This window comes from Helianthus annuus, chromosome 7 (assembly GCF_002127325.2).
Source record: "Helianthus annuus cultivar XRQ/B chromosome 7, HanXRQr2.0-SUNRISE, whole genome shotgun sequence".
Taxonomy (NCBI): Eukaryota; Viridiplantae; Streptophyta; class Magnoliopsida; order Asterales; family Asteraceae; genus Helianthus; species Helianthus annuus.
The window spans coordinates 55,393,947-55,401,749 of record NC_035439.2 but is presented as its reverse complement, the minus strand read 5'-3'; positions in this window follow the sequence as shown (position 1 = coordinate 55,401,749).

The following is a 7,803-nucleotide window of genomic DNA, read 5'->3' as shown; positions in this document are numbered from 1 at the left end:
TGAACAGCTAGATTTTTCAAAAATCAACAATTTTTATGCGATCAGGGGGCAGAGAATTAACCGGTTGTTCACGAGTCATGATTCTAGCAAGGGCTAGGGTTTCGATTTTTTTATGAAGAGAACCCTAGAGAATCCTTGAAGAATTGGATGAATCTAACCTAGAAAGCGAAGAAACGGAAAATCTACAAGAAGGAACGTACCGTGCGAAGAGATGTGTGAAACCGTGCGATTTGAGGCAAAAACGGTCTGGAACGGCTGCAGCAGTTTAGGGTTCGCGAAAATGAAAGTGGGGCTGCAGATGAGGGTATTTATATTGGACAAATGACCATACTGCCCCTGCCTCGCGCACGGTCGTGCGACATATCGCACGGTCGTGCGATATCGACATTTTGCTGACCCTGTACGCTGTTCTCAAAAATGCACCGGGGGTGCGACTCATCGTTCCGGCCAGCCCGCAAACGCACGGTCGTGCGACGCATGGCACGACCGTGCAACAGCTGCAGATCAGTTTTTTCTGCAGAAGCCATTTCCAGCAACTGTTTTGGCCGTTTTTCGCCATTTTTTCACCACGCACACTGTTTTAACAATATTCCCACGTAGACCCTTCACTCGGCACGTATAAAAACTATACAACTAACGGAAACCACCAAGTACTCCTAAATTACGCTAAAACTAGAAAAACACATAAAAAGACGATACTACCCCTAAAGCGCTTTTGACGCTCTTGCTACGTTTTTAGTCCGCGAGTCAGTAGCGTAGACTCTCTCCTCCCCACACTTATGATGTGTGCGGGGTTTGGAGCTCGATGACCTCCACCGCCGACTCTATCGGCCCGGCAACGTATAACTTCAACCGGTGACCATTCACCTTGAAAATAACGCCAACCGCGTTCTCTATTGCAACAGTACCATACGGAAATACCTCTTTAACTGTGTATGGCCCTGTCCAACGTGAATGAAGCTTCCCTGGAAATAAGCGCAACCGCGAGTTGTAAAGAAGAACAAGATCACCCGCTTGGAATTCTTTGTGGTCCTTCAAGCGTTTATCGTGCAATCTCTTCGTGCGCTCTTTGTACAACACGGAGCTTTCATAAGCGCGTTGTAGCAACTCTTCCAATTCATGAATCTAGAGAAACCGGGCTTCACCTCCGGTTTTTAGGTCCAGATTTGCGGTTTTTAGAGCCCACATCGCTTTATGCTCCAACTCCACCGGTAAATGGCATGCCTTTCCGTAAACAAGCCTAAAGGGAGTAGTCCCAATAGGCGTCTTGTAAGCCGTACAGAAAGCCCACAACGCTTCATCAAGCTTATCCGACCAATTGCGGTTTGCACCTACTGACCGCTCAAGGATTCTCTTCAGCCCCCGGTTCGTGACTTCCACCTGCCCGCTTGTCTGTGGATGGTAGGGCGTGGATAAATGGTGATGCACACCATAACGGAACAAAGCTCTCTCGAGCTGAGTATTGCAAAAATGCGTCCCTCTGTTACTGATAAGCACCTTTGGTGCGCCAAACCGGGCAAACAAACTTTTCAAAAATCTCACGACCACCCTGGCATCATTGGTGGGTAAGGCTGATGCGTGTCAGTGTGTATATAATTTAGATGTATAATTAAGCCCTTTTTACACTTTTAGCCAAGTTTTAAATTTATAAAACACGATATTCACTAACACTAAACACACATATGGGCAAGTGCACCCATCGTGGACGTAGTATAGTGTTGGTAAGATACCGAGGTCGTCCAAGGACACAAGAGCTTTTAATACCGGTTTATCCTCAACGTCTAATCAAATCAAAAAGTGAGAAAAATGTTTTTTAAACTAAGAAAATAAAAACTAACTAAATGCTGAAAAATAAAATAAAATAAAAACAGATAGACAAGATGAATCACTTGGATCCGACACGTGTATTAGTATAACCTTTGATTACTTTCGCACTTTTGCACTTGTTTAAGAGATTATCTTAGTTATTGTAGTAGGCCCCTCTTTTGAAGGCGACGTTACCCTCAACCCAGTAGTTTGAGTCAGCAAGGATACAATCCTAAAGGGTCGGATTATTGAAAGATAATGAATTAAGTTATTAATGCAAATTGTGGTAGGCCCCGCTTTCGGCGGTGACGTTACCCTCGGCTAAGTAGTCTGAGTCAGCAGGGATACAGTCCTAAATAGCCGGGTTATAGTATTAATAGTAGTTAACTTATGAGGGGGTCAAAGAGTTTGGATCCCCGCCATCCAATACCTATGGGCATTGAAGGAGATCCTACTAAATTTGACCCAGGTCCCAAGCAGGACCTCTAAACGCTGAACAAGGGCAAGACCTTTACCAAACCGTTCCCTTAACCCCCGACCAGGTAGCCAACATACCTCCATATAAACCGTGGAGATATGAATGGTGAAAATCTTTTATTTTATATAGACAGTAAAATAATGCCAAGACACCACGGACAAACGATAAGGAAAGATCACCTTCAACATAAGTAACTAGTTATTAAAGTCATTAATACAAAACCAAATAAAAAGTGCAAAAGATTGAAAATAAAAAGTATTATACTAAACACTTGTCTTCACCAAGTGATGTAAGAGACTTAGGCAAACATGGCCTTGATTGTCAAGAACTCTTACGATCAATCTTGGATCCCGAGACGACAAACACACTCTACGATGGACAATGGATGATGGTGGTTGATGATGGTGTTATGGTGGTGGTGGGTGGTGGATGAAGTGTGAGAGAGGTGGTGTGCCAAGGGATGAGTTGAAATGAAACCAAGCACTCCTATTTATAGGCTGAACAGAAGGCTGGGCACGGCCCCGTGTCCACTGGACACGCCCCCGTGCCCGTCTGACACTCTCTTTCCTCATTAATTGTAATTCGCAATTACAATTAATGCGCCTGCTGTACTTTCACCACGCCCCCGTGCCCGCTGGACACGGCCCCGTGGTGGGCAATGGAAGCTTCTATAAGTTTGTCTTTTATGCTGCTTCTTGGGCACGGCCCCGTGCTGGCTGAGCACGGGGCGTGTTCAGACTTCTGCTTTCTCTTCTTTGCTCTGGAGGATGCTGTTGAGGGTCCGGGCAGTCTACTTTTATTCCTTTTCTTGTATTTATGCTAGAATTAGTTGTCTTTTTGCTTCTTTTGTGAATTTGAGCTCATTTCATCCTGAAAATACAAAAGGAAGACAAAAACACTCTTTTTCCAACATTAGTACTTAAAAAGGGTTAGTTTTATGCCTTAATTGATGTGATTTATATGTTGCATTTTACACACATCAAAGGCCTATGCCTCAGCCCACTTTGATACATAGTCAACTGCGACCAGGATGTACTTATTACCTCGTGAGGGGGGAAACGGTCCCATGAAGTCTATCCCTCAGGCAGGCATCGCACGCTCTAACCCAACTCTGCGCATCACGAAATATCGTCGGCCAATAAAACCCGGAATCCAACACCTTCTTGGCGGTGAAGTTGGCTCCATGGTGGCCGCCGGTAGGTCCCTCGTGACAATGGCGCAGAATATCGGTGACCTCCTTCCCTGCAACACACCTTCTGATCACCTGATCAGCACCAACCCGAAACAAGTAAGGGTCATCCCAAATGTAGTGCTTGACATCCGAAAAGAATTTCCTCTTTTGTTGGTGAGTCAACCCTTTAATCAGAATACCGCAAGCAAGGTAGTTGGCAAAGTCGGCGAACCATGGCGACTCATCGCATATCTCAACACTCATCAACGACTCGTGTAGGAAGTTGTCATTTATGGAATCCCAACGCATGTCCTTGATGTCTCCATGCTCTAACCGAGATAGATGGTCAGCCGCTACATTCAACGCACCTTTCTTATCTTGAATTTCAATATCGAACTCCTGCAGCAATAAGATCCACTTGATTAGACGCGGTTTAGCGTCCTGTTTGCTGAAGAGATATCTGATGGCTGCATGATCAGTATACACAACGGTTTTCGAAAGCACCAAGTACCATCTAAATTTGTCAAATGCGAAAACGACCGCCAAGAGCTCTTTTTCAGTCGTCGTGTAATGCTCCTGAGCGTCGTGAAGAGTTTTGCTCGCATAATAGATCGGTTGAAAGTGCTTTTCTCTCTTTTGTCCAAGAACGGCCCCTATAGCGTAATCACTCGCGTCGCACATAATTTCAAACGGCAGACTCCAGTCTGGTGCAACTAAAATAGGGGCCTCAGTCAACTTTTGCTTGAGAAGGTCAAAGGCTCTCAAGCAATCATCTCCAAATATGAACGGAGTGTCTTTCTCCAACAAACGGGTCATGGGCCTAGCGATCTTTGAAAAATCTTTAATGAATCGCCTATAGAACCCCGCATGACCAAGAAAGCTCCGTATCGCTCTCACAGAGGTGGGAGGCGGAAGTCGTGAAATAATGTCAACTTTAGCTGGATCGACCTCCATACCAGCATAAGAAATCTTATGTCCCAGAACTATGCCCTCCTTCACCATGAAGTTGCACTTTTCCCAGTTCAGGACCAGATTCGTCTCTTCGCACCTCTTCAGCATCTTTTTTAAATTTTCCAAACAATGATCGAAGGAGTCCCCAAATACCGAAAAGTCATCCATGAAAACCTCCATAGAATCCTCGATCATATCATGAAAAATTGCAACCATGCACCTCTGGAAGGTCGCCGGTGCATTACACAACCCAAAAGGCATCCCCCGGTAGGCGAATGTGCCGAAGGGGCAGGTAAAGGTAGTCTTCCCCTAATCTTCAGGAGCAATAGGAATTTGGAAGTACCCAGAGAAACCGTCCAAGAAATAGTAGTACAACTTCCCCGACAGACATTCCACCATCTGGTCGATGAATGGAAGCGGGAAGTGATCCTTGCGAGTAGCATCGTTGAGCTTGCGGTAATCAATGCAAACTCGCCACCCAGTGACGGTACGGGTAGGAATTAGCTCATTCCTATCATTTGACACTACAGTCATACCACCTTTCTTATGTACAACCTGCACTGGACTCACCCACACAGAGTCAGAAATAGGATAAATCATCCCGGCATCCAACAACTTAATCACTTCTTTCTTCACTACGTCTTGCATATTCGGATTTAAAAGCCCCTGATGCTGTGCACAGGGTTTGTACTCGTCTTCCATCAGAATTCTGTGAGTACAAAAAGAAGGATTGATGCCCTTGATATCCATGATTTTCCACGCAATGGCTCTCTTATGAAGTCTCAGAACCTCGAGAAGCTGATTTTTCTCATCCTTTTCCAATGATGCCGAAATTATGACCGGTAAGCGACGCTCCTCATCCAGAAATGCATACTCGAGATGTGGTGGGAGTTCTTTCTACTCCAAAGGCGTCGGATCTTCAACCTAAGGTTTTGCTTTCTCTTCTTTTACATTGCCAATTTCTAGAAACCTCTCCTGACTTTGGGAACCATCATTACCAATCTGATAGACTGGCTGCTCGAAATCGTGGCCCTCCTGCGTAATGCCAATCAGGTCCCCACACGACAGACGTGTGTCCGAATCAATCTCGTCAATAGTGCCTTGAAAATGAGAGCACACACATGCATCGACAATGTCGACATAGTAAAGCATGTCATCGTGACTTTGCGGATGCTGCATGGATCTTTTAATATCAAATGTCACGTGCTCGTCGTTTACTCGGAGCGTGATTTGGCCAACTGCCACATCAACAATCGTCCTCGCTGTATTGAGGAACGGGCGTCCAAGTATTAAAGGCACTCTTGAATCTTCGTCCATGTCAAGAATAACAAAATCCAGGGGGAAAACAAATTTATCGATTTTTACAAGCATGTTTTCCACAAATCCACGTAGATACTTTATTGAGCGGTCTGCCAACCGAATACTCATTCTAGTGGGTGACGGCTCACCCAGATCCAACTTAGTAAAAACCTTATATGGCATAAGGTTGATACTCGCTCCCAAGTCAGCCAATGCATGGCTAATAGACATGTTTCCAGTCAAACACGGGAGCGTAAAACTACCCGGATCTCCCATTTTCGTGGGCAGACGGTTTTGCAGAACGGCGGAAAAAGTTTCATTCATCACCACACATGATATATCCTCGAGCTTCTGTTTATTCGAGAGGATGTCCTTTAGGAATTTCGCATACTTTGGCATCTGGGCCAAGGCTTCAACAAACGGTATATTAATGTGTAGTTGTTTAAACAACTCAAGGAACTTACCGTATTGCTCTCCGTTCTTTTGTTTCTTCAGCCTGCTTGGATAAGGTACTGGTGGAGTGTAATCTTTGACCGGCTCCTGGACTTGTGCTGTACTTGCTGGGCGTAGCCTGGCTTGCACCTCGTCCGGTGTGTCAGTCGGGACCACTTCAGTGATCGGTGGTGAGTCCGATATGACGGGTCCTGTAGTCTTTCCACTCCTGGTCATGATCGCATTCACATGCCCACCCGGGTTTGGTTCTGTATTACCCGGAAGACCACCTGGGGGCCTTTTAGACATCATCTGCGCCAGCTGACCAACCTGATTCTCGATATTCTGAATCAAGGCTTTCTGACTCCTCATTTCTCCCTCGTTAGCTAGAAAACGATCTTCGCTTTGTTGGTATCGTTTTTCGGAGCTAGAAAGAAGCTGAGCCATCATATCCTCCAACTTGGAACTAGACTGAGGGGCCTGCTGCTGGGAGCTACTCCCAGTGCCCTGATTCTGATACGAATATGGATGCTGCTGGTAAGTTTGGTTGTATTGCTGGAACTGCTGACCCTGCTGTGGCGCTGGAGCACGCTGAGTGAACCCCAAGGGGTTTTGATTACCTGTATTCGCTCGCCACCCAAAATTTGGGTGATTTCTCCAACCGGGATTATAGGTGTTGCTGTAGGGATTGTCCTGCGGCCTCACCTGATTACTCACAAAATCCACTTCTTCGTGGTCCTCATACACGACTCCCTAAAAGCATGCACCAGGCTCATGTGACACTCCACACTAGTCACATCCCGAACCAGCTTGTGCAATCATCTGGGACTTATCGAATTTTGCTGCAAGAGCCGAGATTTGTGTAGTAATGGCCGTGTAGTCATCCACCACGTGTGCTCCTGCGCAAGATGATGATGATGATGCTGCCCAGCCTCTATCTCCTTCCCGACGCGAGCTGGATTTCAACGCAGCTTTTTCTATGATATCATACGCTTCAGTCGGCGTCTTAGTTCCTAGATCGCCTCCTGCGTTCACGTCTAATCGCTCTTGTGTGTGGTAACTGAGCCCCTGATAGAACGTCAAAACCAGCTGTCTCTTTGAGAAGCCATGATGTGGAACATCAATCAACAGATCTTTAAATCTCTCCCAGGCCGCGTGCAACGACTCTCCCTTGTCCTAGCGAAAGGAAACTATAACATACGAAACTTTTACAACCCTAATATAATAAATGCGATATGTGTTACGTCGTATCATAATGTCGGATATTATGTGATTCTAGTATTAGACAATTCTTATAATTTTTAAAACCTAAATAGTTAAAATGTAATAACAATAATAATGATAACAATAATAAAACTAACAATAACAACATTAATCATACGTGTGTATATATTGAAATTATCAACATCACATCACATGACAAATAAATTTAAAGGTTTGTTATTTTGTTATGATTGTTCCCTTGATTAACCGACAAAAGAAAAAAAAAGGAAAAGATATGTATATATATGAAAAATAACTAGCTGGTCAAAATTTCAAATCTCCTATCAATTTATCTACGCGGCTTTCCCATTTTACATTGATCATCAAATCAATTAAATCAAATCAATTAAGCTCCTTCTATTTTGTCCAACTTATTAATCGAACCCAACCAGATTCTTAGCCT